Below are 10,994 nucleotides of genomic sequence, written 5' to 3'. Positions count from 1 at the left end.
TGCTAATTAATAAATCGAAAAAGCAAACATTTATAGTAACGTGCAAACATTTATTACCAAAATCAGTGTTCGGTTCGAAATGTGTTTAGCGCTTTACGTCCGATTTATGGTCTACATAATCGACCAAGTGAGCAAACAATTAATGCGATTGTGTCCAAGTTTCGCACTCAGTTTACTTTATTGGACATTAAACCAACCACACGAATGCGTACAGTGCGTACAGAAGAGAATATTGCGTCTGTTTCTGAGAGTGTTGCTGAAGACCGTGAAATGTCGATTCGTCGCCGTTCGCAGCAATTGGGTTTGTGTTATTCGACCACATGGAAGATTTTACGCAAAGATCTTGGTGTAAAACCGTATAAAATACAGCTCGTGCAAGAACTGACACAACGTCGAATTTTCAATGAATGGGCCTTAGAAAAGTTGGCAGAAAATCCGCTTTTTTATCGACAAATTTTGTTCAGCGATGAGGCTCATTTCTGGTTGAACGGCTACGTAAATAAGCAAAATTGCCGCATTTGGAGTGAAGAGCAACCAGAAGCCGTTCAAGAACTGCCCATGCATCCCGAAAAATGCACTGTTTGGTGTGGTTTGTAAGCTGGTGGAATCATTGGACCGAATTTTTTCAAAGATGCTGTTGGACTAAATGCCACACAGCTCGCAATTTTAAGGGAAAACTTCGGAGAACAATTCATCTCAAGGAATGGACCGGTAAGTTGGCCACCAAGATCATGCGATTTGACGCCTTTAGACTATTTTTTGTGGGGCTACGTCAAGTCTAAAGTCTACACAAATAAACCAGCAACTATTCCAGCTTTGGAAGACAACATTTCCGAAGAAATTCGGGCTATTCCGGCCGAAATGCTCGAAAAAGTTACCCAAAATTGGACTTTCCGAATGGACCACCTAAGACGCAGCCGCGGTCAACATTTAAAGGAAATTATCTTCAAAAAGTAAATGTCATGGACCAATCTAACGTTTCAAATAAAGAATCGATGAGATTTTGCAAATTTTATGCGTTTTTTTTTTTAAAGTTATCAAGCTCTTAAAGCGTTTATTTCCAAAAGCAAAATGTGCTGCTAATGAACCATTTTCCAGATGGTTTGCCATATCATTGACTTTAGCCTGAGTAGATTTTAATTTTTCACTATGTTCACGTAATTATACACATAATTATATATTGTATTATTTTGATTTATTATCATCTATCAATATTTATTAAGTACACACAGAAGTACAAAAGACATTTGGAAATTTCAAAACAATAAATATACCAATAAAAAATAACTCATGGCAGCGGTGGGATTCGAACCCACGCCTCCGAGGAGACTGGTGCCTTAAACCAGCGCCTTAGACCGCTCGGCCACGCTACCGTATGTCACTATAATTTAAGGCAAAAAAAAGATGAACTTATTTATTTATGTTGTGATTTAATTTTGTTTCTATTTTATGTATCTTAAAATAGTTTGATATCTTTTGCATGACAGGTGTGGTTAAATTATTATTAATCTGAAATATTAGAGTAAGAACCGTTTGCTGCTTACGAATCTTATATAATTAAGTTCAACATAATAAGTTATCTTTCATACAATTGATGGATTTTAGAAAAAAATCAATTAAAGCTGCACACCGTTTAGGTAAACTAGCTACCAAATCATGACAGTGTTGAAGTGGGATATTGTGCCAAACTTCTTCTATGTTTTTGAACAATTCATTTGAGTTTTTGGAAGTTTTGACTCCCAAACTTCTCCCAACTTCAGCCCACAAGTTTTCGATCGGATTGAGACCAGGGGAGTCATTCCGTAAATTCCGAAACGATAATCGTTTTGATATCGTCAATAATTTGCTTCACGTAACTTTATCACTATCGTCTCGTTCAATGGTTTTCAATATAAGTTTGACAATCTTAAAATCCAAAAATAAAGCAAACATTTTTTACTCAGATAAGGAAATCTTGTTTCAAATAGAAGCTTTATGCTTAAGAAAAAAGAAAGATCTAAATAACGGCATTGACTGTATTAAAACTATACCAAGGTATATGTTAGAAATTTACGATTCAAACAGTAAGTATCCAGTAACCCCTTTGGGGTGGGTGCAAACTTTATTATGTGCCAAGTTTCTTTTAAAATTGAAGAAAATTTTGGGTTTAAGGAAGATGTATAGTTTAACTATTATTCAAATATCTCAATTTTGTTTCATAAAGAAATAATTAATCAGAGCAGCTATCTACATAAATAACTTCTTTATTGGTATTGACATTCATAAGAAATTTATTACTCAAAGTGATTTTCTTAAACTTTTTTGTTACTAAATTTTGATGAATTATTTCAAAAGCTATTGATTAAAACAACTCTTTTTTAATGTTTTATAAAATTGATACTAAAGTTTAAAATTCTGTCTTGAAAAAGGTATAATTTATAACTATAAGTGTAGCCGTTGTTTATAAATATTTTTTTTAAATTTTAAATCAATGTTTATAAAATTACCCCTCCCATAGTAATAATTGCTTTACCGAAACCCATTATCTCTCCAAACTTATTTTGCTAGGGCTGGTGCTCCAGTAACGTACTTAAGCCTTTTGGATAGTATTGAACGTAGAGCATTTAAATTGGTATAGAGTATAGAGTATAGAGTATATTTTATTTCGCTTAAAATTCAAATACATTATAATAAAGATAAATAATTAATAATTAATCAAAATAATAATGACATTTTGTATTTTTTGATACAATAAAGCATTAAAAATAGTGTTAAATGCCACTTCAATAGGCTTAACAAATTCAAAAGATTAATGAGGGTGGGGTGACCCAAAGTACAATTTAATGAATTCAATTAATAAAAATCTATAAAAATGCAAACAAAATTAACATTTCTATAATTAATTTAACAGAACTAGAAAAAAAAAAAAGTAGTGTTTTAGAAATTTGTATATTCTCCAAATAAAATTTAATAAAAGCTAAACGAAAAGAAATAGTGATAAACTCTCTATCAAACCAAAATATCGGTGAAAAGTGATTCAATATTTAGGTAATCAAAATTGAAAAGCCATTGTTTTATGCGTTTTAAAAATATTCCAGAAATTGTTATGGATCTTATAGACTGGGGAAGTTTATTAAAAAGACGAAATGAAAACACAGAACAAAAGTTACGGAAAGCCGTGGTGCGAAAATCTGGTACAGTAACAACATTCAAAAAATTACCTCGAAGATTATAGTTGGAAATTAGCCTGAAATTAAGATTTCCTGACCTCCTAAAAAATGTTTTCAATACCTTAAAATAGATGATAATATTATCGTAAGTTCATTTACTTCGCTTAAATATCGTCGTAAGGTTTCTTGTCTGACCTTTTTCTGACTGTTATTTTAACAGCTTATGCTCTAGTGAAATAGCCAGCTGCACTCCACCCTTAAACAGAATACTCTGCATACCCTTGAGTCCAACTTAGGCCGTACTGTCAAATACAGAGATGCGTAATTTCCCCGTACTACGCGAATGTGGAATGCTTTATCACACTCTGTTTTTCCTAGTCATTCCAATATTCAGGAATTCAAAACCAATGTGAACCGACATCTCATTTCAAACCCTCTCTCCTCTTCCTAGTGCTCACACTGTGTCTCTGCATAATAAGTGTAGTAATGTCCCTTTGAGTGTGTGCTTATTATAAAAAAAGGTACATTCAAAATTCTTTTATTTCAAAATAATTTTATAAAACTGGAAACAAGCAATAGGCTCAAAATCTTTAGAATATCTTAACGCTTTTTGGGGATAGGAATGACTTCAAACTTCCCATACGAAGTTATTGCAATAGGTCAGATTTGTCGAATTGAAAATGTTGTAATTTCTCGACGTTCCAAGGTCCTTATATCCGAAATAAAAGATTTTTAGAAAGATGTCTGACTTCAAATAAAGTTTTTTACACAGACAATAGTGCAGAAAAATGCAGAAAGGGCTCTCAAAGCAGTTTAAAAAAGAGGCTGGGATGCGACCCACACTGATAACTTCTCATCCCGTCTTGCTTAAAAGTTTGTCGATATGTACTCGTATTAATTTTTACCAAATTTGCATACTATTTTTTATGAAAAACGGACTGTTGGGTTTTTATATAAAAATTACTGAATATCGAAAACAATATTTTCTGTGAAATAAAATAAGTTTGAATCCAATATTTTTAATTTTTGAAAAGCCATTTGAGTCGAAAGTAAATTTTTAGCAAGTTTTAGTATTGTTTTTTTTTTAAGTTTTATTTCTTGTAAAAAAATACTGTCAATTCGAATTTTTTAAAAATTTTACCAAATGTTGAAAACAATATTATTTATAAGATTAAATTAGTTTGAAGCCAATATTTAACATTTTTGAAGAGATATTTGAGTCGAAAATTAATTTTTACCAACTTTTATACTTTTTTTTATTTTTTGTAAAAAAAAAACTGTCAATTCGATTTTTCTCAACATTTTTCAAAATGCTGAGAAATAAATAAGCTTGAAGCCTAAATTTAAGTCGATATTCAATTTTTACGAACTTTGAGTAATGTTTTTTTTAGATTTTTATTTTTTATGAAAAAAACTGTCAATTAGATTTTTCTTAAAATTTTATCAGTAGTCAGTCAAAAACATTATTCTTCGTTGCAAAATTGTTTAGAGATGATATCATATTTCAGTCGTAAAATTTTGGAGGTGACACATTTTTTTCCAGTTTTTTCGATTTATTTTATTAAATTAAATGGATTTTTTCATAAAATATACTTCTTTGATATCACGTTACAAATTATTATATAAAATTTAATTCAAGTCTCTAGCGTTTTTGATTCGTAAGATATTTAGGGTTAACCAAAATTATCACCTTTTTTCAAACTGCTATGGTAAAAAAACCACACACGCAATTTTCTTGAGAGCCCTTTCTGTATCTTTCTGCCTTATTATCTGTATAACAAAATTTATTTGAAGTTGATATCTCTTCTGGTTTTTGAGGTATGGAGGACGAAAAAAACGCACGCACAGACATCTTTCTAAAAATCTTTCCTATGGGAAGTTAAAAAGAATTTATTAAATATCTTAATATAAGTGTTACTGGTGTATCTGCTCGAATAAGCTTTGAATGATCTTAATTCACTCTTCAGTCTTGTAGCTACCTCCACACAAAAAACCATGTTAAAATATTTCTCCGTTGCGACGTAAAGGACGAACAAACAAATAAACAAACACGCAACCAAGCAAACAAACAAACAAACTGGCTTTTCCATTTATAATATTACTATAGCATATGTAAGTAAACCGCTCTCACCAGCAACAAAGAGGATGAGAGGGTAATTGCTTACAACATCAATAAACCTTAATTTGACGTAAGTTTTTACACTTGCTACCCCTGGCATTGTATATTCGCTTAGTTTTTTGAAATTAACCAAAAGGATTTACGCAAAGATTTATTCTCTCTAATTTGGCGAAATCCTTAGAGTGATTTCCTCTTTCTAAGCTATCAACAAATGCACCTCTTTGTTAACCTTTGGTATTGGCTTAGTCTATGTATATATTGATTTTGAGTAATGAATATATAGGATAAACCATAGCTACCACAGGAGTCTATCCCAACATATGTTCCTGGAATTAACCAAGAGGCTTCAACATATCCCGTGGTACCACATCTTTAGTGGTATTACAAATTAGTCTAGGGAAGATAACCCCAGAAGTGGTCGCCCGACATCTTGTGGGATGTAATCCGCCGAGCTTTATCTACAATGTCCATCATTCCTAAAAATGATTTTTAATTCCACTTAAGACTTTTTTAAACTTATATAAATATCGAATCCACTAAGTCGTTCGATTTGTATACTTACTGATACTTATTGGGTTTTGATAACTTCTCTGTAAGTCAACCCCTGTCGCAGGGGAAGGTCGACAGTACTGTGTTTCCCATCATTCGTAAGATTTAATCCTAGCAAGGAAGTAAAGTGCAATTTCTTGCGTTCGCTCACAAGTTGAGAATTTTCTCAGTGCAGTTCCAAGATGTGTCTATTTCAATATTTATGAATTGATCAGTATCATTCACCATCGAGCTGCAATTTATTCTCTAACTTGCTCGTAGGAGCCCCAACGTGGAGGTGCAAGTAAGCACTTCTTCCTTCCAGATTGTAGACAAGCATGTAGGATCAAAGGGGATGACAAAATTTGGAAATATTAGAATTAGACCTTTTTCAAAGTTGAACCTTTTCTAACCCTTATGTTCAAATATATTTGACAATAAAAGCCATTCAGTTCAATCACGATGGCATTTTCTTTCATTTATATTATTTTATCGGTCTTCTTTCAATACGGACATAAAAGTATACTCCTAACTCTTGGAAAACTTTTTCCAAAGTTGTCAATGAAGCTTCATGGCTTTTAACACAACAACCGACTGCTTTCTTTATTTAATTATTTTCCCGGAAAAATTGGTGCAGATTTTCTCATCTTATATAAAAAAAAGCGGTAGTGTTGAAGTTGAAGTTGCAAATGCAGTTGCTGTTGATTTAACCATCAACGACGACGACTACGATCGACATAATTTTTCCAGTTTGATGAGAATAAAAACGGTTTTTTCAGAATGACCAATCTAAGAAAAACAAACTTTTATAAATGGTGCAGCAAATCAATATAAATTTATAGAAAAAAAAAGAAAGAAAAACAAACTTTAATTATAACCAAACCAAGAGATAAACACTGAGAAATCTTTAAGGAAACACACAATTTCACCACACCATTCCACCATCCTACAGTCTATACTAGACAAGTCGAAGCCGAAGCTAAAGCCAAGCCAGTGAGAGCGCGCAGAAGAAGTTGCGACAACAACCCCACTATATGCTATATTATGCCGTATCCGTGGAAAACCACTACGGCTATGGCGGCGGCGGCGGTAAACAATTTTCTATCTTACTATAGTCGGAGGAAAACCCCATCACATCATATAGTAAAAGAACTGCAGCAAGCACGAAACTGCAACTGCAACTGCAACTAAAACAACAACAACAACGGCGAATACTCTTAAAATGAATGCGGAAGTTTTTCTTACATTACGTAACTAGCTCCCCGAGTTAGTATTAGAAGATCTTACAAGTATCTAAGTATCTAACCGAGATGATGAAGGTGCTCTCCGTCTCCACGTCCACCATCACCACCGATTGCGGAGCGGAGGTTAGCCTTAGCAGCATTTTGTGATGCTGCAGTAACTGCACTGCGCTGCCTCAGCAACTATACTATAGGTGCCTATACCGTCGCGGTCGTCCCGTCTTCTGCGTCCAGTAGCGCGGTTTAGTTTAGCGTTTGGAGTTTGGCGTTCGGCGGCTTGGCGGTCGGAGTTTGGCTTTTGGCGTTTGGGTATGGAGTTTGAGGTTTTGTGCTTCTTTTGAAATTAAATCTAACTGGCATGTGTACAGTACATCGTATATAGAGAGGAATAGATTTATGTTTACTTACATATGTACATAGATACAAAACTTATCTAACAGGAATTCTTCGATGAAATTCGATTTTTTTCCGTTTCGCATGCTACGGTAAGCAGGCAGTGTTTTCTTTTTGTATTATTTGTCTTCTTTTTCCTTGCTTCTTCATTTTCAATAGCATAAATCAATTGACACGCAAAATAGTGTGGTTGCGGTAGTAATTGCGTTAATTACCACGATTGGCTGGAATACAATGTTTATCATGTGACAGGAAAACTTTTGAGGAATTAGTTGATTCCGTCATTTTTGAATGTAGGGGTATTTTCATAAATTAGAAGAGCCACAGTTGGATAATTTTTATCAACTTTGTAATATTTTATGTTGATTAGGAGCTTCAATTTTCCAACAGCAGGTTCTGACATTTAATAGGCATTGTTTCGGTACTGACATTTGAACAGATCCTTTTTTCACGATCAGTGTCGTTGTCGTAACATGAAAAAGTCCAACGCGGGTCAATTGAACTCTCTTTTAATTGAAATTTTTATTTTGAATTGTGTAGCCGACAGTAATTGATCATTCTTGAATGGGGCTTTCCAATTTTTTTTATAATCAGGGCGTAATTAATACCCTGTTTACAGTTTAAACAAAGTGCTAGCTTTAGGAAAATAGGAAAAGATTAATGTGGAGATTCTGTTATAGTTCTTTCATTTTCAAAGTTTTTTTTGGATCCCATCCAAAACTTAAACTTGTTTTAGGGATACCTGCCCAAATATCCGAATTATATTCAAGTTTTGGGCGTATGAAGTCTCTGTAAGTTATAGCCGGATCAGATGGGTTGACAAATTTCTTGCATCGTCGGAGAAATCCTAAACACTAAGCAGTATTTGTTTGGCAATATCGAAAAAGTGATCATTCCATAAGAGGTGTTCTGTTATACACAGACCAGGTACGTAAAGTTGATAAGTTTATTGGATGCACGTGCCACTTGTGGATAATGGCATAGGGGATGCGTTACGCTTTCCAGTAGACAGCATTGAGTTTTTGAAGAGTTAAATGCTAAACGGTTAATAATTCCACGGACAATCCTGTTAGGTCGGAATTTATTAAGCTTAACATACGCTGGAAAAGGTTGTAAATAAAGAAACAAGTGTGAAAAGCTGAGAATACTGTCGTGAGCGGAACAGTTCATTTTATTAGAAGTGATAGGCAAAAGGTTGCTTATGAATATAAGGAAAAGACAAAACGGGACCCTGGGGAATACCAACATTTATTTTATGAATTTCAGACTTGAAACCATCCAAAACACTTGTATTGAATTGTTAGAAAGGTAATTTTTAATCCAATGAAGAAGAGATCCATCTATACCAAAAGCACACATTTTCGTTAAGAGAGCTTGTGCCAAATCATCATGGTGGTGTATCATCTTTATATTTAAAATAAAAACTAGTATTTTTAAGATTAATAAATGTTTATAAAGAAAAAGGCATTTCTTTATAAATGGAAAACGATGCCCCTTATCTTTACCAAATGAACCTAACAAAAATATTCTATTTAATATCAAGATTTGATCACCTCTTCCAGAAGTAGCATAAACCTGCAAACCTGGTTTCAGCCGTATAGGAAGACGGGGAAGATGAGGGTCTTATAAAGCGACACCTTGGTTGACCTAGGGAGGGCTTTACTTTCTTAGCCCAAAAAATCAAGAGTAATTCTTCGTTTGATCTCACCGCTGATATTGTTTTCTGTATTCAAAGTGAAGCTTAGGTAGGCAAGTTACGTCTGTCGATATTGACGTTTTGACCGAGACGGTGGTGTTGTGGGTCCTCTATTTAGGGCACTATTAATCGCTATGACCATTTTGGCCGCCTCTGCCTCAAAACTCACAAAAGCAGCGCTGAGTTCTTCCAATTATGTCAATGTCATTAGCATATGCTAGTAATTGGACAGATTTTTGAAAGATAATGCCTCTAGTGTTGACGTTTGATCTCTACACTATTCTTTAATTCTAAAGGCTTTTTATGACATTAAAAGGTTCGGTTAAGCTATTTTCAACCTTAATGGAACAGCGTGAACTCTCTATAGTCATCTTCCACAAAGGGACGAGTTTAGCAGGGATGTCAAAACTTCACATGGCAGTTTAAAGTTCGCCTTTGTAGATGCTGTCATATGCGGCCTTGAAATCAATGAATAGATGGTGGGTGTCGATTTTATATTTGATCGAATGTGGACTTTTCTCGTCTAAAATAACACTTTTGAGGAGGTATCATGTTATTGACGATGGGATCCAGACGATAGCATATTACCTCCGAGAAGATTTTGTAAGCGATGTTGAGTACACTGATTCCTCTATAGTTGGTGCACTTTAGAAGGTCTCCTTTTTTTAGTATTGGACAAAACAAATTTTAGTTGAATGAAAAAATATGATCACCTGTCATTTTGACATAAGTAGATTTGTCTTGATAGTTAGGGGGATTTTTCTTACCTTACATTTCAGTCGGCTTTCCAATAAAGTTACCTAAATAGAAGAACATTTTTTGGCAGCTACTAAAAACTTACATTACTTTCAAGTCAATCATGTCGTCTAAACTTGTCCAATGACGTTTGTTTACTTGTAAAATGCCAGTTGTGACTTCTTTATTGGAAATCCCTTCACATAAACAACTCTCAAAGACCTCATTCAATTAAAGATGAGAATGGGGTAGATCCCTAGCACTGACTGCTTTAGCTACTTCGCAGTTGTTAATGCTGTCACTCAAACTTCCTAAGAGATTGTTAATAATTTTGGACAGTAGCTCACTAGATTGCTCGGATGATATTGGTCTTCAATATTTGAATTGTTTCACGGTTTCCTACAACATACTGCAAAGTGTCAATTCCCAGCTCCCAGGCGGCCAATTGGTAATGCCAAGACGGCTGATAAAGCGATTAGGTCATCTAGCCTCATTTACTTACTTACTTACTTAAGGTGGCGCTACAGTCCAGGGTGGACCTGGGCCTCAACCCACAAGCGTCTCCAGCCAGTTTCGCACGCCAAGTTGGTTGAGGTCCTCTCCCACCTGGGTGCACCACCTGAGTCGCGGTCGAAGTCGAAGCATCCTAAGACGCTCTCATCTTTCTTTGACAGGGTCCAGGCCTCAGCGCCATAAATGAGAACCGGGATGATGAGTGTCTTATAGATGGTGATTTTACATGCTCGAAAGGGGACTTTACTGCTCAATTGCCATCTAAGACAAAGAAGCAGCGATTTGCAAGAGTTATTCTTCGTTTGATTTCAGCGCTGGTGTCGTTGTCTGCATTAATAGCGATGCCTAAGTAGACAAAGTAATTAACTACCTCAAAGTAATAGCTTTCCATGGTGACGTTTTGTCCAAGACGTCGTCGTTCAGTGTCCTTTTTTGATGACAGCAAATACTTGGTCTTGCCCTCATTGACCACTAAACCCATCTTCTTCGCTTCCGAAAAATTGTTCTTAATACCAAATTTCATTATTACATTACCATATGTACAAATTCTTTCTTCTGGATACAATTTAAACCTTTTTATTATCTCTATTAATTTCCGGTAATGCTCATTGATTGGCTTT

At 34.6% G+C, this 10,994-nt stretch overlaps 1 non-coding gene across 1 annotated transcript; it reads right to left on the bottom strand.

Annotated features, from left to right (window-relative positions):
- Positions 1–1,291: 1,291 nt before the first annotated feature.
- On the bottom strand, positions 1,292–1,373 carry Trnal-aag (transfer RNA leucine (anticodon AAG)). Its single transcript has one exon. It is a non-coding gene; the product is annotated as a tRNA-Leu (tRNA).
- Positions 1,374–10,994: the final 9,621 nt, after the last annotated feature.

Source organism: Eupeodes corollae, chromosome 1 (assembly GCF_945859685.1).
Source record: "Eupeodes corollae chromosome 1, idEupCoro1.1, whole genome shotgun sequence".
In the NCBI taxonomy this organism is placed as follows: Eukaryota; Metazoa; Arthropoda; class Insecta; order Diptera; family Syrphidae; genus Eupeodes; species Eupeodes corollae.
Note: the sequence above shows the minus strand (reverse complement) of the source record. Positions and strands in the feature narration are given on the sequence as shown.